The 22,972-nt window shown below is 45.6% G+C and overlaps 1 protein-coding gene across 1 annotated transcript in view; it reads left to right on the top strand.

The window, feature by feature from the left end:
* Positions 1-1,864: 1,864 nt before the first annotated feature.
* The window catches only part of SPECC1 (sperm antigen with calponin homology and coiled-coil domains 1), a 243,523-nt gene continuing 222,415 nt past the window's right edge, over positions 1,865-22,972 (top strand). The window contains 1 exon segment of the mRNA XM_059998552.1: positions 1,865-1,996. The gene's annotated coding sequence lies outside the window, so the exon portion shown is untranslated.

Here is a 22,972-nt window from a genome sequence, read left to right as displayed (position 1 = left end):
GCACTCCGGGTGGCTCCACTTTTCCACCTCTGCCTTGATGGAAACACTGACCGTCCTGAGAACACCTAAGGACACCTGAGCCTGCTCTTCTCTACAGGGCCAGCCCACACCTCCCCCGGCACTCTTGTCCAAGCCTTCAACCGTTTGCCTTTACCACCCTCTCCCCTCCCCTTCCTGATATCTCTCTACTTTCTTGCCGTGTGTGTCAGTGGTTTCCGCATCCACGTACGTGACCTTGGTCTCTCATTTACTCCACTCCTCTGCCCCAACCCCAGGCTGTGCAATTGACATAATGGTACTCAGGGACCCTGCCTCTCCCCCACCTTAGACATCCATCCTCACATCTTGACCTGGGCCTCCGTGACCATCCTATTCCCTTACCAGAAGCTCCTCTCTAGCTTGGTTTTTCAATGACTCCAGTAAGATAAATAAATCACTGACTTCCATCAGAACTCCCAGTCTGTCTGACCCACTACTTCCTTCAGCCATTCAGCTTTCTCCCTCCTACTTCTTTTCTTGCTCAGCTTAGATTCAGCATCACACACACACGCGCACACACACACACACACACACGCACACCTGTCTGTCCTCACAGACAACTTCCTCTCTTCTTTTCTCAGGGCTTCTCAGCTTCAGCACTTTTCGGCATTTGGGCCAGATCTTTCTTTGTTGCGGGGCCGTCCTGTGCCAACATTATACGCTGCAGCGTCCCCGGCCTCTACCCACTAGATGGCGGTGGCATCCCCAGTGTGACAACCACAGTGTATCCAGACGCAGCAAGTTTTCCTGGGTGCGAGTGGGGGGAAGGTGTGGGGACATATGGCCCCTGAGAACCTCTAGCCCTGGCTCATTCCTCTACTTGCCCTCAGACTCTGCCTGCCCGCTCACATATGTACAACTTCTTAGGAATCATACAGTGTGAGCTATCTTGTTCTTTCCTGTGTAGCACACAGCCCCTCTTAACTGAATTCTTGTCATAAATACTTCAACATCTTTAAACAACCCTCCCTCAGTAACACTTCCAGGGAACTCTTACACCTTACACCGGCACCTGTCCTTCCCCTCCCCTCACGTCTTGACGGGTTGGTATTTTCCTTGCTCCCTTCCTTTCTCCTCTTCTGATCCTCCCTCAAGTATGACTAAGTGTCCTGCCATTCTGCCCCTTCGGCTTCCGCTAAGGTCTTAGGTGACTTCCGCGTCGATGAATGCAGTGGACACGAGGCGCACTGGAGCAGAACCAGAAGGGGGTAGCGGGGATCCCGAGTCTGGTGTTGACCCTGATGAGTCTGAGTGTCTCAGAGGCATCCTCGAGGACATGTTGGGTGGACACTGAGACTTGCCGGAGGGAGGGAGAGGGGCGGTCTGGGCCGGCGGTGCACCTGGGGACGTATGGGTGTGCGTGTGCTATGTGTGTAACTGATGCCATAGGTGAGATGAGGTCCCTTGGCGGGGGTGGGGGTCGGGGGGTCGGGGGGATGTAGAGCAGTTGTTCTCAAACCTGAGGAAACTTCAGAATCACTTGAAGGGCTTGCAAAAGGCAGATTGCTGGCTCCCCCCCCCCCGCCCCCATAGAGTTTTCAATGCAGCAAACCCTGCGTAGCCTCAGGGGGAGGGAGAGTTTGCGTTTCCGCCAGGTCCCCAGGCGATGCTGAAGCTGCTGGTCGGGTACCATGCTTGGCGGTCCGGGCACCGAGCTGGGCGGCCCGGGTACCACGCTGAGCGGTCCGGGTACCGAGCTTGGCGGTCCAAGTACCGCGCTGGGCGGCCCGGGCACAGAGCTTGGGGATACAGGTACCACGCTGGGCGGCCCGGGCACTGCGCGGGCGAGAGACGGCGCAGGGCCGCGGGACCACATCTCCCAGGCTGCCCCGCGCTGCTCGCTCGCGACTCCTGCCGGCGCCTCCGGGGCACCGCTTGGTGGCGGGGGCCCCCTCGGGGAGTCCGGGAGCGAGCGCGCAAGCCGCGGCGGTTGCGGGCTGCAGAGCAGCGCTGGCCGGTGAGTAGGGGCCACGCCGACCGCCCATTCCTCACGCCTGAGCGGCGTCGTTTACGCGGGCTGCGTGTCCGGGTCCGGCGTGCGGGGTCCGGGATGCGGGGTCCGGCGCGGGGCTGCCCGTCACTGAGGCGGCGTCCTGTCCGCCCAGTCGGGTGCCGGGACCCGTGTAGCGGGTGGCGCGGCAGGTGGCCGGCCTCCCCTCCGGGCCGGGGGTGTCCAGGAGCGCAGGACGGAGGCCGGTGCCGCGGACACTGGGCCACAGAGGCGCCAGCGGCCCGGCGCGCGGCGGCCCCGCGGGAGCTGTCCTGAGTGCTGCGTGGCGGGGGCCGGCCGGCCCGTGGAATCCCGGCTCCGCGGAGCCGTGGGCACCGTTGCGCTGGCGGGGCCCGCGCGGCGCACCTGGAACCCGGGCGCCGTTTGGATGCCCGGTGGCCCGGGATGCGCGCAGCCTGTCAGGAGCGCAGCGGGGACGCCTCCTCCCTGCGCATCCTGGAAGCACAGTTAGTTTTAGATGCTTTCTTTTCTTTTTTTTTTTTTAAAGGAAGTGGGACCCTGAATACCTCATTTTTCTTTTGTGGGCGCTGTATTTACCAGCAGGTAAGTTTATATAATAAGCGGTGTATGGTTAGAAATAACGCGTTCCGGGGAAGCTGCTCTCCCTTGCCCTCTATCGGGAGAATTTCGCGGACTGGTCGACACGCTTATCCATTAGCAGCTGCGGGCGCTGCAGGCAGCAGATAAAGTCCCGTGGAGTCGGCACAAGTCAACCCTTCAAAGCAAATTTTGGTTTCAGAAGACTTTTGTCATCTAGTTTCAAACAAGATGTTGTTTCATTTAAGACGGGGTGAGGGCAGCAAAACCTGTCAACCCTGATGCCTTAACTCTACAGCAAATGGCTTTGTACGATGAACTCGCAAAGCAAGCGGGTTTAATTTGGTGCCCCAAACTAGATCTGAAGCCTCCACGTTGAACTCTGTTTTAATAGTTTTTCAAGTTGATGTGTCTGCTTGTGGTGCGTAATCTTTTCTTCTGTTAAGAAGCAACAGATGTCTCTTTCTAGCGTTTGTGCTCATTCCTTGTTTTCTATGGACCACCTTCTCCACAGTGTGGACTATTAAGGGTAAAATAGGACATTTTTGTCTTGGGCTTGGTTTTCGGGGGATGTTCCCAGTGTATCTTCACTAAGTATCTTCTTTATCAGATTAAGTAAGTTTCTGTTTTGTTGATTTTTCCCCCCAGATGCTTTTGTATAGCATGTATTGAGATGACCATGTAGTTTTCTTCTTAACATTATTAAACATAGGTGATTATTCTGCTAGCTTTTCTGTCAATAAAATCCTGGGATAATTTAAAATACACGTCTGGGTTGTTTGATAGATTCAATTAGCTAACATTTTATTTAGGGTTCTGGTATCTATATTTGTAAGAGATTGGTATATATTTTTTCACCCTCCTCCCATTTTTGTCTGAGTTCATAATCAAGGTTATGCTGTCCTCACTGATTAAGTGGGGAAACTTTCCATTATTTTCTATGCTTTGAAGCAGAAGAACGGTCTGCACCTTGAAGTGTGGCACAATCTGACTGCAGACCGCCTGGGCTGCTGGTGTTTTTTTTGTTTTTGTTTTTAAGGAAGTTGGTATCAGTATTTAACTACCTTTTCATTTTTCCATGATCATTGACTTTTCTTAGGTTTTCTATCTCCAAAGTCAACCTAATACTTTATATCTTCCTGGAAAATCATTAACATTGTTGATATTTAATATACGTTAGCATAATGTGTATAGTTGTCTGTTGCAAGCAAAAAAGTCTTTCATATCTGTGGTGCACTTTTTCTTGTTCATACGTGTGTGTGCGTGTGTGTGCATGTGTGTGTGCATGTCTGCCTTTTCTCTTTTTTAATTGGTCAGACTTGCTTAATGCTTGCTTACTTTATTAGTCTTTCCAAAGAACCAGATTTTGGATTTATTGACTAATCCTATTCATTTTTCTTTTTCTATGTCATTAATTTCTGTTCTTTTTCTTTCTACTCAATTTGAGTTTATTTTACTCAAATTCTAGCCTTTGAATCGAAAGATTAGGTCATTTATGTAATCAATCTCCTTCTGATGGAGGCAAGAGCCTCTAATTCCTGTGGCCTCCCATCTGGCCTTTGCTCTATTTTTAATTTAACCCTTCAAATCAGACATTATTGCTGTTATTATTATTTTCTAGGTTAATATTAAACTTATCTACCTGTTTACCATTGTCTTCACTCTTCATTCCTTCTTGATCACAGATACTCTTCTTTGGATCACTTTCCTTCTCCCTGAAGTACATTCTGTAGAAGTTCCATCAGTGATAACATATTTTTCTGTTTTTATAATATCTGAAAATTCCTTTAATTTTGTCCACATTTTTGAATTTTGACTTCACCAGGTTTCTCTAACCTATTGTTTCCAAAGTTATATATATATATTATTTTTTCTAGTATTTTTAAAAGATACTTTGTAGCTGGAAGGTCTGGGGACTTCAATTCTGCTATATTGCTGAAAGATGAAAAACAAATTAATTTGTAGTCTAACAAACTGTCAGTTTTAGTGACTTTTCCCTGTACAAAGTTATATGTTCATCTCAAATTTATTAATTATAACTTATATTGTCTGTACACTTATTTTTTCTGTTTGACCTATTGATTCCGAGAGTTGTGTTAAAGACTTCCACTATGATTCCTAGTTCTGTTAGTTTTTGCAATATTATATACATTTACAGGCCAGCCCTAAGCAAACGGGCTGTGTGCACTTCCGTTGAGCGTATGTCTAGAAGTGGAATTGCTTGGTCATAGGGTATGCATAGGCTCAGTTTTTGTAGATACTGCCAAACAGTTTTCAACAGTGGTTGCATCAACTTATGTACCCAAGAAGCATACGTGGTCGCCACACATCCTTGCCAACTCCTGGTTAATTTCTTTTTTATTTTAGTCATTCTGGTGGGTATCACATTGTGGTTTTAGCTTGGATTTCTCTGATGACAGGTGAAATTGAGCTCTTTTGGTATCCTTAAGTTTTCACACATATCTAAACATTTTTTTCTCTTGATGTTTAAAGATATCTGCATATATGAGATTTGGGGGTTTTGTACTTTATGCATCAACAGTCATAAGTTTTACTGATTATTTGCTCATCATTGATTGTTTTATCTCTTGTTTTCCTCCTTTTTGGATTCATTATTTATTTTGATTGAATGAGTCTTTAAGTAAATTTTTTCCCCCAGAGATTCTGTGGGTGGTAAACTTTCTGAGCCTTCACATGTTTAAAAATATTTTTAAATTTTGCTGTTCCACATGAATACTCTTGACTAGGTATAGGATTCTAGGTTAAAAAAATTCTGAATTTTGAAGATAATTCTCCATTACCTGCTGGCATGGCATCTAATGTGGTTGATAAGTCTATGCTGCCTGATTCCTATTTCTTTGTAGTTAAACTGTTTATTTCTCTGAAGCTCTACAGTTTTTTCTTTTTCTCCAGTGTTCTAAAATTTCAGCACTGTTTGTCTAGGGCTGGATTTCTTTTGTTCTTCCTGCTGGGTTCTCTGTGGTCCCTTTCATTCTATAGATTAATACATTTATTTGGCCCTGGGGAAGTTTGAGGATTTCCTCATCTCCTCCATTCTCTTTATTTTCTGCTTCTGGAATTACTGTTAAATGGGGTATTAGAATATCTTAATTTATCTTTCAAGTTTCTTGACTTTTCTCTCAAATGTTCTGTCTCTTTATCTCTGTGGACGGTATTCTGGGAGATTTCCCTAATCTATTGTTTAGCTTTGTCCAGTCAACTCTTTAGCCGATCTGTTGAGTGTTTTAAGTATTGTTTATCATATATTTAATTTTCAAGGTTTCTACTTTTTGAAATTTAATTTTTGGAATAGATAAGATATTCAGTGTTCAAAAATTATACTGTATTCAAAGGTCTCCCCACCACCCTATCCCCCGCTACCCAGTTCTCCCTCACCCCACAAGTGGGTAACCATTGTTACTAGTTTCTTACGTATCCCTCCAGAGTCTCTTTATGTAAATATAAGCAAATATGAATTAGATTCTTGATCCCTCCTTTTCCTTTTGCACAAACAGTACTACCCTTGAACCTGCTTTTTTGTTTTTCGGCCGCGCCCCATGGCTTGCGGGATCTTAGTTCCCCGACCGGGTATCAAACCTGGGCCCCAGCAGTGAAAGCACCGAGCCCTAACCACTGGACCGCCGGGGGATTCTCTTGACCCTCCTTTTTAATCTCACAACGTGCAGTAGAGCTCTTCACCCATCAGCTGGCTCTTGCTTTTGCCGATAGAGTCTCCCCTCAGTCTTTCCAAGGACATTTAATAATTTCTTCTATGGGCTTTATGAACTCCTTTTTCTGGTATATGTATTCCTGTTGGCTTCGTGTCCCCATGTTCATGACGCCGAGTAAAACCTGGGGTGCCTTTCTTTGTGTGCTCATCTGTAATTAATTAATTTTTGGCTGTGTTGGGTCTTCATTTCTGTGCGAGGGCTTTCCCTAGTTGCGGCGAGCAGGGGCCACTCCTCATCGCGGTGAGCGGGCCTCACTGTCGCGGCCTCTCTTGTTGCGGAGCACAAGCTCCAGATGTGCAGGCTCAGTAGTTGTGGTGCACGGGCTTCGTTGCTCCGCGGCATGTGGGATCCTCCCAGACCAGGGCTTGAACCCGCGTCCCCTGCATTGGCAGGCAGTTTCTCAACCACTGCGCCAGCAGGGAAGCCCATGTGTGTGCTCATTTTGAGTGTGAGGATTCCTGTTTCCCTGCCTATCTCTTTGCTGCCTCTGGTGATTGCTGGCGAGCTGTGACGTGCTGCCTGGCGGAGCGTGTAGCCCAGGGGAGGGGCTCATGTTGTGGCCGCTCAGCGTGCGGGGAAAGCATCCCAGGGCCCTGGCCATCCCAGCCGCCGCGCCCCAGTTCATCTTGTCAGAGCCCATCCCTGCCCCTCTTTCTGTCTGCAGATTTGGAGCCTGAAACCCGTTACCATTTGCCCCTGCATGACGGCCTCCTCCCAAGCTTGTACTGGGCTGGGGTTCACTCAGGGCGTCTGATCCTGAGAACTCTCCACCTTTCAGAAGTGTCTCAGATGCTTTAGTCGGCCAGTGGCCCTGTTTCTTGTTTCCCAGGTCTCTTACTGATTTAGTGGTTTCAAACTACTTCTGTCATTCCAAAGCATTTTAGGGTACCTGGAAGGCAGAAGTATGTGTTTAGTTCATTTGCTTGGTCTGATCTCCAATATTTCTTTTATCTTGAATTTATTTCTGTGTCAGGGGTCCACGGGACCACCCCCAGATTTAGTGATTCCCCAGGAGGTGTCAGGGGACTCAACACATCGCCATCTATATGCCTGCGATTTGTCACAGTGGAAGAATACAACGCAAGGTCAGCAAAGGGAGAAGCCCCATGGGGTCAGGTCCAGGGGACCAGGCACAGGCTTCCAAAAGTCCTCTCCTGGCTGAGTCACACGGTGACGCGTCGTGAGAACACCAGGAAGCTCTCTGGAGACTCGGCACCAGGGTTTTTTTCCGGGGGCTGGCCACACGGGCGTCCTCTGCCTGGCACCTATCCGAACTCCTGACTCCCGGAAGGAAAGCAGGTGTTCAGCATAAACCACCGTGTTTGCACAAACAATTTAGGAGCAATAAGAGCCTCTCTTCACAGTCCTACACATGTCAGGAAGTAAAACCCGAGTTCCCAGCCAAGGGCCAACCTGGCAAGCAGGTCTTTTTTCAGAAGAGCCATCTCAGGCCTGCTCTGTTAACCCTTTTTTGTAAAGTGTGCCTCCTGTTTTCCACAGAAAAAGTTGGATACCATACCTGGAATTGACTTCTCCCATCCAGCTCACCAAGTGCTTTTTGCCCTCTCTCTGGAGAGAGCAGCTTTTTTTGAGTATTAAGATGCAGTGATGGGTAAAGAACTGTTTCCTGACTTTGAAAGAAGCCGAAGTATGGCGCGTGCCAAGCAGCCCTGAGGGGGCAGAGCATGGGGTGGCTGTTAAATCATTGGTTTTCTTGTTGGTCTTTGGTCACTTCAGGGCAACTGGTGGCTCATCGTGAACATGGCAGTCCCCGGTGTCATGCATACCTTTTCCATGGTCCATTCTGGTCACCCCGTCTGTGGCAGGCTCTGCTGCCCAAACTCTGGCCCTGGCTCTGCTCATGGGGCCTTTCATCTCTTACTCCTCTTCCGTGGCTGTGTTCAGTGGCTTTTGTTGCTTCACTTTGTGTCTAAGTTTAATCTCCCACAAGATTGAGGATTCCCTGAGGATCAAACAGCAAATCACACGTAGCTATGGACCCAGAGCCTCCCTGCCAGGGTGACTGCTGACACTGGTCCCTGTTAGCGCTGCTTGAGGAACAGCTAGCTGTGTTGCAGACCAGGTTCTTGGCCTCCTTAATTAATAGAAATTGACCAGAGGCCAGACAAGAAATTCAGGCAAGGCTTTATTGGGGCCCCTGCTGCAGCTGGGGGAAGCTAGAACAAACCGGTTCTCTTGCTTGCTTTCTCTCTGAGGCGGGGGTGGGGTGGGGGTGGGGGGTGGGGCTTGTGCCTTATATGCGGAGAGGGTAGGGGTGTGTCCAGGTGACGGGTCAGAGGGGTGACTTAGCTGTTTTGCCCACCCCTTAGGTGGTGGTGTGTGCAGGGGGCATGCACAGTACCCTGCTTTTGCTCCCGGCTCCCTGTTTTTGCTCCAGGCTCTTCGGAAGTGGCAGTTGGGTTTTTCGGTCTCTTTGTATCTTTGGGGTCCAGAATTTGCCCCAGCTGAGCATTCGTGCGGTTATTTTTAGTCCCATATAGTTTCTTTGTATTTTGTTGCTCCGGAGAGGTGTGTCCAGGGGCAAGCATTGCAGCACTGCAGCAGAGAGTCCCAGGTCCCAGCCTGTCTCAGCTATCCTAAGGACACAGGAAGCTGTCTCTTTTTCATCCTATTCCCTGCTCCCCACGTTGCTGACTTGTTCTGTGCTGAGGATGGTGAGGGAAAGCTCCAAGCTGACATTAACAGCCTGGGTTGTCTGAGTTCTGTCTTCCCAAGCAGCAGATGGTATAACGAAACGTCTCCGTTGGAAAGGCTTTTTGAGGTCATTGAACCTGCGTGTGGACTTAGATTGTCAAATCTTTTCTGACTCTACGGGCAGTGTCCAGTTGTAGACCTCATTCCTCCGTCTCCCCATGGTTTTAGACCTCAGGTATGGGGAATTGAATTAATCACATGCTCCTTCTTAGCACTTTATCATCGTTCGTCCGTCCAAGATCCTCTCTTGTTTTGTGTGCTTGTTCATGCTTTTGTTGGTTCATTTATAATTCCTTCCTTCTTCTTCTGTGTACCCCACTCTCTCATTCTCTTCCCCCCACAACTGACTATTCTAATGTGTTTAATACATATGCTTTTGTTGTGTGTATTCTTTTTTTTTTAGCGTCAGTTGTGGTTTTATTTGTAGTTGTATGGCCCAAATGTAACTCAATTTATTCTCTACCTTGACTTCATTAGATAATGTGCTTACATCTTCCCAAAATATTTGCATTTGAATGAAAGTCTCTTCCCTACCAAATATTTCCATGTCTTGTTGTATGTATTCCTAAGAATGTGTACTGTTTTGTGTGCATGTTTTTTCATATTTTTTAAAATTTGTGTGCATGTATTTTTTTCTTTCTTTATTTTTAACTTTTTATTTTATATTGGGGTGTAGTTGATTAACGACGTTGTGATAGTTCCAGGTGCACAGCAAAGGGACTCAGCCACACATGTGCATGTATCCATTCTCCCCCAAACTCCCCTCCCATCCAGGCTACGTGTGCAAGTATTTTTTTTTTTTTTTTTTTTTGCGGTACGCGGGCCTCTGACTGTTGTGGCCTCTCCTGTTGCGGAGCACAGGCTCCGGACGCGCAGGCTCAGCGGCCATGGCTCACGGGACCAGCCGCTCTGCGGCATGTGGGATCCTCCCGGACCGGGGCACGAACCCGTGTCCCCTGCATCGGCAGGCGGACTCTCAACCACTGCACCACCAGGGAAGCCCTTGTGTGCAAGTATTTTTAATTTACATAAATGGTGTCACGTTATGGCTCTTCCTAGTGTTATCGCTCACCGCCATGTTTCTTTGACTCATCCCTGTTGCTATGGTGACCATCTGGTTTGTGTATCCACCGCATTCTGCCTATCTCTCTCCTGGTGATGGACGCCCACATTGATTCCTACGCCCAGACATGAACCTCTTGTATTTGTCCCATATGGACTTCTGGGAGCATCTCTCTGGGATTCAGGCCAGGAGAGGACTGCCTGTTCATAGCGTGTGCCTATACTTAATAGAACCGAGTACCACCGATTGCTCTTGAAAGAGGCTGCACCATCCTACATTCCTCCCTCCCCCCAGCAGTGCACAGGATTCCAAAGATCTTTATCTCTGCAAACACTTGGCATTGTCCAGCTTTCTAATTTTTAGCAGCCTTACTCTTTTTATTTACATTTCTCTGGTTACTACTGAGTTTGAGAATATCTTTATATATGTTTGCTGCCTTGTTGAATTTCCTGTAACATGAATTGCCTGTTCCCGCTCTTTCCCCATTTCTCCTTCGTTCTTTTTTTTTTTTTGGGCTGCACCACTCGGCTTGTGGGATCTTAGTTCCCTGACCAGGGATCAATCCTGTGCCCACAGCAGTGAAAGTCCAAGTCTGAACCACTGGATCACCAGGGAATTCCCTCCCGCCCCCCATTTTTCTTTTTTTTCTTTTAAATTTATTTATTTATGTTGGCTGCATTGGGTCTTCGTTGCTGCGTGTGGGCTTTCTCTAGTTGCGGCGAGCGGGGCCTACTCTTCGTTGTGGTACACGGGCTTCTCATTGTGGTGGCTTCTTCTTGTTGTGGAGCATGGGCTCTAGGTGCCCGGGCTTCAGTAGTTGTGGCCCGTGGGCTCAGTAGTTGTGGTTTGTGGGCTCTAGAGCGTAAGCTCAGTAGTTGTGGTGCATGGGCTAAGTTTCTCCGAGGCATGTGGGATCTTCCCCGGCCAGGGCTCGAACCCGTGTCCCCTGCATTGACAGGCAGACTCTCAACCACTGCGCCACCAGGGAAGTCCCATGCCCCCCAGTTTTCAACTGGAATTTCTGACTAGAATATTTTAGACATTAGCCGCTTGTTGATTTTTAGATGATGCAAATGGTTTCTCCTGATATGTAATGTGTCCATTCACTTTGTTGTTGGTATCTTTGTTGAGTAGAAATCCTTAATTCTGTAATCAAAATAACCAATTTGGAGAGTAGAGGAGGGAAGGAGTGGGAGTTTGGGATTAGCACAGGCAAATTGTTATATATAGGATGGATAAACTGCGAGGTCCTACTGTAGAGCACAGGGAACTATGTTCAATATCCTGTGATAAACCATCATGGAAAAGAATATGAAAAAGAATATATATATATGTATAACTGAGTCACTTTGCAGTACAGAATTAACACAACATTCAACTGTAGTTCAAAAGAAAAAATTGGCCCCCAGATCCCAAGATAAATGCCTATGTTTGTTGATTGACAACATTTTAATAATCAAGACATTCCACATAAAAATCCAGATTTCTAGCCTCTGTTGAATCAGTCGTGCTTTGATGTTGGCTAGGGTAACCGAGTGGTGGGCTGTCTCGCCTCACTCGTTCTTGTGACCTCTTGGTCGTGGGGTCTTTTGAGCTTATGGCCAGCCCCTGCTGTGTGTGGAGCAACACCTTGAAATAAACAAGCATGGTGGTAGTACGTGTGCATGAGGGTGTTAAGTGAACTCGATTATGGGGTGAAGTGGGCGTGGAGCTGGGAGCACAGTGTGGTTGCCGTTCTCACGACGTCCAACGAGTGTCAATGTAGGAAAAGAACCTATTGCACTGCCCACCATCTTTCAGCAGTAGTAACTCATTCTTTTCAACCTTTCCTGGGCTGTTTCTTGTTTTGATGCATAAAAAAAAAAAGGCCATGGCTTAGTGGAGTCCGCATACAAGTGGAGGCTCCAAACCAGGGGTCTAAAACCTTGTACTGTAAAGAGCCTGATAGAAAATATTTTAGGCTTTTCGGGGTCATACACGCGCTCACAACCACTCTGCTCCTGCCCTGATAGCTCAGACGCAGCCGTAGACAGTATGTGAATAAATGTGGTTCGTTCATTTGGTCCAGACTTGACCCACAGACTATCGTTTGCTCACTTAATGTTTTCTTCCTTCTGTTGTTTCTAAGGTGCATGGTTATAACATTCATCTAATCACTGCGTAGCAGGTACCTACTGTGTGCCAGTGCTGAGATTATAGCGATGGATGAGACACAAGTTCAGACTTTAGGCTCGAGGTCTGGGTGGGGAGACAGACAAGGGAGGATAACAGGCCAGGACTGGGTGGGCCCAGATCGGGCATCAGGGTTTAGGGTAGGGCATATCAGGGAAGACTTTCTGTAAGAAGGAGGTGTCAGAAATGAGCGGGTAGAGGAATTAGGCAAGACAGGGGCGGGGCCTTTATGTACTTCCTCTACAAATCCAAAAGGCGAGAGTTTTGCTCAATATAGCTGGAAAGCATAGATCTGGGTTTTGTAGTGGCAAGGAATGGGGCTCAGGGTGGATGTAGTAGGGGTGGTAACCAGCCAAAAAGTGGGAAGCAGGAATGACAAGACAGAGACTGGGTAAAAATTCCACACACACAGTTACGTGTGCTTGAATTATCAAAGGATGGTGGGGGCTTCCCTGGTGGTGCAGGGGTTCGGAGTGCGCCTGCCAATGCAGGGGACGCGGGTTCGTGGCCCGGTCTGGGAGGATCCCACATGCCACGGAGCGGGTGGGCCTGTGAGCCATGGCCGCTGAGCCTGCGCGTCCGGAGCCTGTGCTCCACAGCGGGAGAGGCCACAACAGTGAGAGGTCCGCGTACCGCAAAAAAAAAAAAAAAAAAAAAAAAAGGTTGATGGTGTGTCAGAAAATAAGAAAACACAGAACGTTAATTTCACAAAGTTAAAATAACCCTGATGGAGTACAGTGCAAGCCCACAAAAGTAAAGTGTAGACCAAGCTAACATATGGATGTATGCAAATATCCTAGATAAAATAGCAAAATGAATTCAGCAGAAGTCAAAGAGGAATACATTTTCCCAAGTAAGTTTTATTCTGGGAATTGAAGAATGCTTTGATATTAGGACATAAGTTAGTTTAATTTATTATGCAAGTAATAAAAGGGGAAAGCTGTGTAATCACCTTGAGAGAAACTGAAAACGCACTTCATGGAATTTGACGCTGAACAGTGTGCTTTCCTGAGAAGCTTCCACTGCCCTGCCTTCAGGTGTGCAGTCTCCCTGCCTAACTTCCTCACCTTTTTCTTTCCCTGGCACACCTCTGCTCTTCATTTCTTTACGTTTTCCTTCTTCATGTCCTTTGTGACCCTTTCCTGTGTCCTCGGTGTGGAATTAGGTTATTCTCTTCTCCCTGGTCCAGGGAACACTATTCAGACCTCTCATGGTGCATTTCAGTTGTAATTCTTAGCCTCTCTCAATACTTAGTTGATTTCCTTCTGTTGGAGCCTGGTCCTGTGGTGGGCACTGCAGATAAGGAGCTAAGTTACATGATGCCGGTCACTTGCCTTTTCGCCCTCAGGCTGGTCCCCGGGGAGGTGAGAGGAGGGTGGAAGCCAGGGGATTTCTCCCCCGTGTGCTGCCTTGGACCCTGTCTCAGGGGTGGTTCCAGCTCCAACTGAGTGACAGTGGCCTCTGGCCTTTGTCCCACCTCCTTCCCTTGTCCCTCCAGCCTTATTAAACATGCTGGAGGGGTCCCGCTGTTGGGAATCTCTGGGTCGGCTCGCCCCCCGACTTGGCGTTTTAGCTCTTCCCAGACCTTGTGGCCAGTTCCCGTATTAGGTTCCCTCTACTGAACTACTGCTCTTGAATTCTGTTTTCTTGATTGGACCCTGCCCAGTGTAGACAAGAGCCCTGCTTCTGGGTGCCCACAGTCTTATAGGACAAAGACATTAAAACGACTCTGATTTTTGTCCAAGTAGACCTCACCTCAGGCACAAGCACTGGCCGTGACCCAGACTGAGACCATTGTAGGACTTCACACTCCTTGTTCACAGAGACTTTTCCAAGGATAATCATGTCTCCAAACCAGGTTAATCCCTTTCTTTTGAGCTGCTGGAGATGGAGCTGGTGGGGCCAGAGCCCCCTTTGCTCTCGGGGGTCATAGGATGCGTGAGCTCTGCGGGAGGTTGGTCTTTGGGGGTTTTTTGATTATTTTAAATTTATGAACTTGGTCTTTGTTTGGTTCAGTGTGTGTCTCCAGTGCATAGTGAGTGCCCAGTCAACATCATTTCATAAAATCTAAGATGCCATCCATTTTCAAACAATTATTTTGTGTTCCACTAAAAAAGAAAAAAAAATACTGTCAATTAAACTGTGATGTAATGTTTTTGATTATGTGCACTTTTTATTTTAGACTTATTAAAAGGTCATTTACACGTATTTAAGACATCAATTCATGTCATACGGCGTTCTGGTTCGTATACAGAATGGAAAGTGTAAATGAAGGGAACTGCTTAGGGCATTTCTAAAACCTCCTCTTCTGAGTCACTTTGACTCCAGGTCATCTGTCTGTGACTTTTTGCAGATGATGTCCCCTCTGCCATCAGGAACCCTGGTAACGTGTGGTAGTAAAACTGTTCCTCACTTGTCTCCAGGATTTTCTTTTGAGCTTTGACACCCATCCTTCAAATTTGATCCTGGCCCTTCCTTATCTCACCCGAAGGGACCAGCAGAAGGTGTTGATAAAGCAACCAGGACTCACACCGCTCCTTCGATTGCCCGTCTTGGTGTGTAGGCTGAAATACTGTAGGATTGCGGTCGTCTGTGAGGCCACCTGGAACGGAAGCCGAGTCACTGCGCTTTTTCAGGAAGCTTATCTTTTTTTATTAAAAAAAAAAATTATTATTTATTTATTTATTTTTGGCTGTGTTGGGTCTTCGTTTCTGTGCGAGGGCTTTCTCCAGTTGCGGTGAGCGGGGGCCACTCTTCATCGCAGTGCACGGGCCACTCACTGTCGCGGCCTCTCTTGTTGAGGAGCACAGGCTCCAGACGCGCAGGCTCAGTAGTTGTGGCTCACGGGCCCAGTTGCTCCGCGGCCTGTGGGATCTTTCCCAGACCAGGGCTCGAACCCGTGTCCCCTGCATTAGCAGGCAGATTCCCAACCACTGCGCCACCGGGGAAGCCCAGGGAGCTTATCTTGTAACCGGCCGAGCAGCACGCCCGGCCAGTGGCTACCGTAGGCAGCATGCTGACTTCAGGGATGTTAAAATGGGTGTCTTAGAATCGACAGACTGTGGTATTTGCACAGTTAGTTAAGCGAAGGAACCTGGTGCTGCCTGAACCCATCCCTTACTGAGAGAGTGAAGACAACTCGCAGAAAGACGTGGGGAGTGGGTGTCCCCGGACCCAGTTGTTCCTTGGGCCGCATCCACCCCTGCGCTTTCCACGGTTTATGTACGGAAGCAGGTCATCCCTCCCTCTTTCTTTGTGAAGCTAGTTCAGATTAGTTTCATGTCACTTGCAACCTAGAGAATCATGACTAATCCAGAAGCTTATAAAATGAGTATAAGCAATGTGGCGTGTGCAGGAGTTCAAAGAATATCAAGGCTCAGAAGCAGCATCAAGAAGAGAGAGACTCGCGGTGTCTGAGGGTTCCCTAAGGAGGAGGTGGTCAAGCTTTGACTGTTGAGTTTCCCAGGTGAGGCCAGACCCTCCTCTGGGGTGCTTCCCAAGGACCCCGTGTACACTCGTGCTTCAAACTACTGGCCCCCACTGTCTTTCTCACTGCTGTTTCCTAAGTCAGGAATCAAGGACCCGGTAGATACTTGTCGAACAAATGAATGAATGCGTTTTGAGGAAGGAAGAGAAATTGCTTGTAGACAGGGGTGGGAAAGGTGCTCCAGGAAGAGAAACGAGAAAGTGCAAAGGCAAATGGGCCTGGAGGAGCAAGACGTGCTCTGGAAACTGCATGTAGGGAAGCTCTGGGAGGGGAGGCTCAGAGCTGAGATGGTTGGAGGTGAGGCTGAGGGATGGGCAAGGGCTGGGGGATGGGGCTGATGTGTAAAGTAAGATGCTTGGACCTTATTCCTTAGGCAGTGGGAACCATTGAAGCATTAAAAATTTTTATTGTGGTAACATATACATGACATAAAATTTATCTTCTTAACCATTTTCAGCGTACAGCTCCACAGCGTGAAGTACGTGCACATTGCTGTGCAACCGTCACCACCCTCCGTCTCCAAACTTTTTCATCTTCCTAAAGCAAAATTCTGTCCCCATGAAACACCAACTCTTCATTTTCCTTTCCTCAGCCCCTGGTAACCACTCTTCTACTTTCTGTCCCTGTGAATTTGACTACTCTAGGTACCTTATAAGAACCACTGAAGTTTGGTGGTAACACGGTGGGTAAATAGATGTGCATTTTAGAACATTCACACGGGCCACTTTTTAGAGGATTGTCAAGAAGAGAAAGAGTCTGCTGAGTGTAGGGGAGCCAGTTGGGAACCTCGATGGTGTGTGAGCCAAGGCTTTTGCAGTGGGGATGATGAGAGGGCCTGGAACCCTCAGGGTCCTGGGTGTGGGGCTGGAAGAGCTCGTTTTGACGCCTTTGTTTTGGCTTGGATACCAGCCATGATGGGGAATCCAAGAGGAACTTGGATGCCCAGGTTAGGATGGGTAGCAGAAGCATGGGCACCCTGTCTGTATCCCCTTCTTTTCACCGCTTCGGTGGACGTTGGCCCGACTCGCAGTGATTAGCACTTGCATGTCTTTGCCCCGGGCTTCCTGGGGCCCACAGGTGCCCACTTTGCTGCCCAGAACAGCAGAGTGGAAGTGCCAGGGAATGAACACCCTCCCAACTCCCCAGAAACCCTCCGCCAAAGGTGATGGAGTTGGTGTATAACCACCCCAGCTCCCTGCACCTCCCCCTACCATGGGACAACGCTAAGGAGTGTACTGTATATGCTGGCGCCCAGAGTTCCCCGGTGGGATTAAGCTTCAGGTACTCACAGTGGTAATTTGCTTGATGAAGCACACTTTGTTGGCTGCCTATTCTTTTTCTTGTCTAAATGCCCTGACCAGGAGCTCCAGTACAGTTTCACTAGAAGTGGCAGAGAAGACATCCTTGTATTCCTGATCTTAGGAGGAAAGCATCCAGTGTTTCACTGTTAAGAATGATGTTGCCTGTGGGTTTTTAGTAGACGCCTTTCTTCAGGTGGAGGAAGTTCCCTTCTGTTCCTAGCTTGTTCAGTGTTTTTTATCAGGAAAGGGTCTTGGATTTTGTCACATGCTTTTTCTATGTCTATTGAGATGATTGTGTGATTTTTACTTGTTCTATTAATTGATTTTTGGATGTTAAACCAACCTTGCATTTCTCAGATAAATTCCGTTTGGTCATGGTGTGTAATTTTTTTAATATGCTGCCGGATTTGGTTTACTAGTATTTTGTTGAGGATTTTTATATCCATATTCAGAGGAGATACTGGTCTGTAGTTTTCTTGTGATGTCTTTATCTGGTTTTGGTATCAGGAAAATATTGTTGTCATGAAATAAGTTGGAAAGTGTTCCTTCCTCTCTGTTTTTGGAACAGTTTGTGAAGCATTGATGTTAATTATTATTTAAATGTTTAGTAGTGTTCAGCATTGAAGTCTTTTGGGCCTGGGCTTTTCTTTGTGGGTAGTTTTTTTTTTTTTTTAGTAGATCTTTATTGATAATTGCTTCGCAATACTGTGCTAGTTTCTGTTGTACAAACGGTGTGAATCAGCCATATGCATACATACGTCCCCATATCCCCTCCCTCTTGAGCCTCCCTCCCACCCTCCCTGTCCCACCTCTCTAGGTCATCACAAAGCACGGAGCTGAGAGGGTAGTTTTTTAAATTACTAATTCAGCCTCTTCACTATCACCAGTATAGTTGTTTCTGTTATCCCTTCATTGCTTTCTTTTGCATTGAGTGCTCTCTAATATAACATTTCAGTGGGCTGAATAGTCTCCCCCCGACTTCACGTTCACTTAGAACCTCAGAATATGACCTTATTTGGAAATAGGGTCTTTGTAGATGTAACTAGCTGGGGATCCTGAGATATCATCCTGTATTTAGGGTGGGCCCTAAATCCAATGACTGCTGTCCTTATGAGAAGAGAAGAGGACACACAGAGGCACCCAGAAAGCAGTCCACCCAAAGTCAGCAGAGGTGCAGCTACACGCCAGGGAACACCTAGGATCGCCTTGACCCACCAGCACCTGGAAGAGACAAGGAAAGTTTCTTTCCTGGAGTCTTCAGAGGGAGGAGACACCCTGATTTCAGACTTTGAGACTCCAGCACTGGGAGAGAAGACATTTCTGTTGTTTTAAGCCACTCAATTTGTGGTCATTCATTCCTGTAGACCTAGGAAACGAATGCAAACCTTTTATCTTCTTTAGTGATTTTTTCCCCCCACCACACCTGAGTTATGTTCTCTGTTGTTGCCGCAGGGCACACCGTGTATATCTTATCAGAATCGACTACAGACTTATATTAGTTTAGTTCCAGTGAGTTACAGCAACGTTATTGCTGTATGGCTGTACTCCCTTTGCTCCCCTTTTGTGGTATAACATATTATATCAATGAATATTGCAAACCTGACCGTACATTGTTGTAATTATCATCTGAACCATCTACAGTGATTTCTTTAGCCCAACATAGATTTGTTCCAACCCATCTCCTTTGTGTAGCTGTTGGCAAATATATTACACATATATTTCTAGATGTTACAGGTCCAACAATATATTATATGCATAATATTTTACATAATTAAAAAATCAATTCAGAGGAGAGTAAAACCTGTGTTTTTACTATCACTTATAATTACCTAATTACCTTCACTGGTGCTCTGTGATTTTTTTGTGTGTGAATTTGAATTTCCTCCTGGGGCTACTTGCTTTTACCTTGAAGAACTTCCTCTAGTATTTCTTCTAAAGCAGGCAACACGTTCTCTGCAGGCTGGCAGACATTTTATTGGTTTCTGCATGCTACCATGGCTATAATAAGATCTGAGGCTGGTCTTACAGGTAAGGCAGTGGGACATGCCTCACTTGGAATGCATCATTCATTGCTGAAGGTGACTTTCAGAGCTTCATAGCTCACCCTACAGGTAACAGGGCACCGCTGGTGTCCAGCTTCTGGGTAAGTGAACTAGGGTTTTTCTCTTGCTGCCAGGTGCTCCTTCTGTATTGCTTTGTGACTTTTAAGTCAGTTGCTCAATTTCCTTTTTTTTTTTTCTTTTAACTTTTATTGTAGAAAATTTCAAGCATTCACAAAAATATACAGCCTCATATGATAAATATTCATGTACCCATGACCTGGCTTCAACAATGATTAAATCGTGACCAAACTTGTTTTATCTATACTTCCACCTAATCTCCCTCAATATTATTTTGTAAGTTGCTCAATTTCTTTTCCTCATTTTCGTCTGGAAAAGAGTGTGACGGTATCCTAAACAAATTTAATTAAGGTGTAATGAGAAAAACCTATAAAACCCTTTGATGTGTAGTAATTAAGTGAAAGCTGCATTAAAAGTGCAGGACTTAGTCCTTATAAGTAGCAACAAAGGATGCCTAACACCATATGGTAGGGTTTGTTTTTTTCTTTTTTTTTTTTTTTTTTTGCGGTACACGGGCCTCTCGCTGTTGTGGCCTCTCCCGCTGCGGAGCACAGGCTCCGGACGCGCAGGCTCAGCGGCCATGGCTCTCGGGCCCAGCCGCTCCGCGGCACGTGGGATCTTCCCGGACCGGCGGACCGGGGCATGAACCCGTGTCCCCTGCATCGGCAGGCGGACTCCCAACCACTGCGCCACCAGGGAAGCCCCTGTTTTTTTTCTTTAAAGGAGCTGTAGTGTGGCATTTTAAAAAGTGTTCCAAATGACAGGGTGGTTGCAGACCGAGTCTAGCTTTGAGATTGTAATGATAAGGGACTGCAAGCTTGTAGTTTTTTTGGTTGACTTTAAGTGGGCTTTGGCAGAGGCACATGTAAAGTGACATTATTTATAACCTGCATGTTGACTGAAGGGACAGAACCTAAAAGGAAAGACTAAAACATTAAACACAGTATTTATCAAGCAAAGGGTGTGTGTGTTACTTTTTTATGATCAGGAAGAATCCTTTTACTTCCATCATCACTGACAGAGGCATTCCATGTGTGTCTCTGTGTGTCTTAGATATCAAAATACGAGAAAAGTTGGCGATGCTTAAGACCAGTGGGTTTAAAGAAATGTTTTGTTTCCTGAATTTAATCTCTTTTTTTTCAAAAAGTAATTCTTGCTTGGTGTAAAAATTGCGAACAACACAGATATACGACTTAGTGAAAATTCCTTATGTTCCCCCAGCTGTTTTGTTTCTATTCTTCCAGACATTTCCTGTGCGTGCATTGGAACACATAGTCTATATTTGTTTTCAGGAATCTGCTCATATTAACATAATCACACTGTACTGCTCGTTGGTTTTGTTTTCACATAACATACGTCTCCGTATGTCAATATGTGGACATCTTTATGCTTCTTTTGTGCTCTCGTATAGGCAATATCCTGATGATGGACATTTGGATTATTTCTCATCTTTTTCCTCTTATAAACAATGCTTCAGTAACATTATTGTGTGTGTATCTTTGCCCAGTTATGTATTTTGGTAGAAATGATATCTAGGAGTAGAGGTGATTATACGAAGTGAATTAAATCAGAAAGAGAAAGACAAATATCATATGCTATCACTCATATGTGGGATCTAGAAAAATGATACAGATGAACTTACTTACAAAACAGAAATAGACTCACAGACATAGAAAACAAACTTATAGTTACCAAAGGTGGGGGTGGGAGGGATAAATTAGGAGGTTGGGATTAACAGATACACACTACTATACATAAAATAGGTAAACAACAAGGTCCTATTGTAGACCACAAGGAACTATATTCGATATCCTGGGATAAACCATAATAGAAGAGAATATAAAAAAGAATGTATATATGTGTATAACTGAGTCATTTCGCTGTACAGCAGAAATTAACACAATATTGTAAATCAACTAGACTTAAAAAATAAAAAGTTGTGACTATTTAGGATTTTGCCAATTGTTCTCCTAAAGAGCTGATCAATTTACAGTGGCGAAGAAGGCACCCCCCCCCCAAACTAAAGCAGATCTTCCCTCTCCTACACTCTCAAAGCACCCTGTATTTCTCTTCTGTACCACGTGTCAGAATTGCATTTAAATAATTATGTAAATTCCCCCTCCCCCATTTACCCCCTAAAAATATAAGTTCAGTGTGGACAGGAACATTGTTTCTATTTTATTCATATTTGTATCTCCAGCACCCAGAATAATTCCTTACACATAATGTGTCCTCAGCAAATAATAAATATTCCCCCGCCCTCTCGCCTTGGTATTGTCAATGTTTGCCAGTCTAGCAAGTATCACAGATCATTGTTTTACTGTGTATTTTAAAATGATTAATCGGTGTGAGCAACCTTTCCCATGTATTTTTAAACCATTTGTATTTCATCTGTGTTCTTTTCTCTTTTTTTCAACTGGACTGTTTACCTTATAATTGATTTGAAGAACTCTTTCTATTTTTATGTGATATTAGCAGTGTTGCACATATTTTTAATCTGGTTTGTTTCTTGTCTTTTGATTTTGTTTATGGGGTTTGGCGCCCTATAAAAGTTTTGAATTTTTACATAGTAACATTATAAATCTCTTTTTTATGCCTCTGGACTTCACGCCAGAGGCATTAAATTTCCGCAAACGAGCACATTATTTACATCTAACTTATAACTGGCTGCATTGTGACTACATTTTTCTAAAAGTTCTTTTTTTTTTAAAAATTGAAGTGTAGTTAATTTAAAATGTTGTTACTTTCAAGTGCACAGCAAAGTGATTCAGTTATACATATATATATTATATTCTTTTTCATATTCCTTTCTATTATAGGTTATTACAATATATTGAATATAGTTCCCTGTCTCTATACAGTAGGTCCTTGTTGTTTATCTATTTTATATACGGTAATGTGCCTATGTTAACTGCAAACTCCTAATTTATCTCTCCCTCTAAAAGATTCTTGAGTTCTTTCATATCTTAAATTGCCTTTTTTCCCTTTCAATGAGTCACATTCTAACATGGTGAAGGATTCCTGGGTCTCTTCTCCTCCTCAACACTCCACAGACATGGCTCTTTCATCTCTGACTGCTGATGTCATGGAGATGGCTGGAGAAGATTGTTTCCCTGTTATAGGTGATCTGATGCTTCTGCTTCATTTTCTTAGGTTATCTCTGTGTCTTTGAGCACCAGTCAGCTTTGCCAGGATAGAGCCTGTCTTGATTGCCATCTCCCAATTTCCTTGATATACGGTGAACTTTTTCAATTTCAGGAAGAGTTTTCTTATAGTACATCTTTTGTTCCCTTTCCTGTCCCATTGCTCTCTTCTTCAATATAGCAGTTACGTGTGCATCACATTTTTATCTTCCACAACAAACATCTTTCTAGTCACTTTCACCCCTGTTTTCCTCTGTTCCATCTTCTCAAATGAATCTTCTATTTCCCTGGCTTTTTCAGCATTTCAGTTTCACTTCTTGCTCTTCCTTGTGTAACGTTTACCATGGGATGGTGCTGCCTTTTTCTTCCATTTGTGTCGTTTTCATCTCCTACTGTCGTCTTATTAGCTCTGCTGTGATGACCTGTTTCTCCTGTATCTTCCTTCAGTGGGGACCAGAGCCCTCGGTGGGATGTTCCTTGCTTCTACCTCTTAATATAGAGAAATCTGTTACTTGCCAAATTTCCCTCTCTGTTTTGACTTTAACTGAAGGGAAGAGTAAATAAATATGTCTTCTTTTATAAGAGTTCACAGACATACAGCTTAAAAATTGTGTTTTGTGAGAAAGTAACAAATGACAGTATACAAAATTCAA

This window comes from Delphinus delphis, chromosome 19 (assembly GCF_949987515.2).
Source record: "Delphinus delphis chromosome 19, mDelDel1.2, whole genome shotgun sequence".
NCBI classification, from domain to species: domain Eukaryota; kingdom Metazoa; phylum Chordata; class Mammalia; order Artiodactyla; family Delphinidae; genus Delphinus; species Delphinus delphis.
Note: the sequence above shows the minus strand (reverse complement) of the source record. Positions and strands in the feature narration are given on the sequence as shown.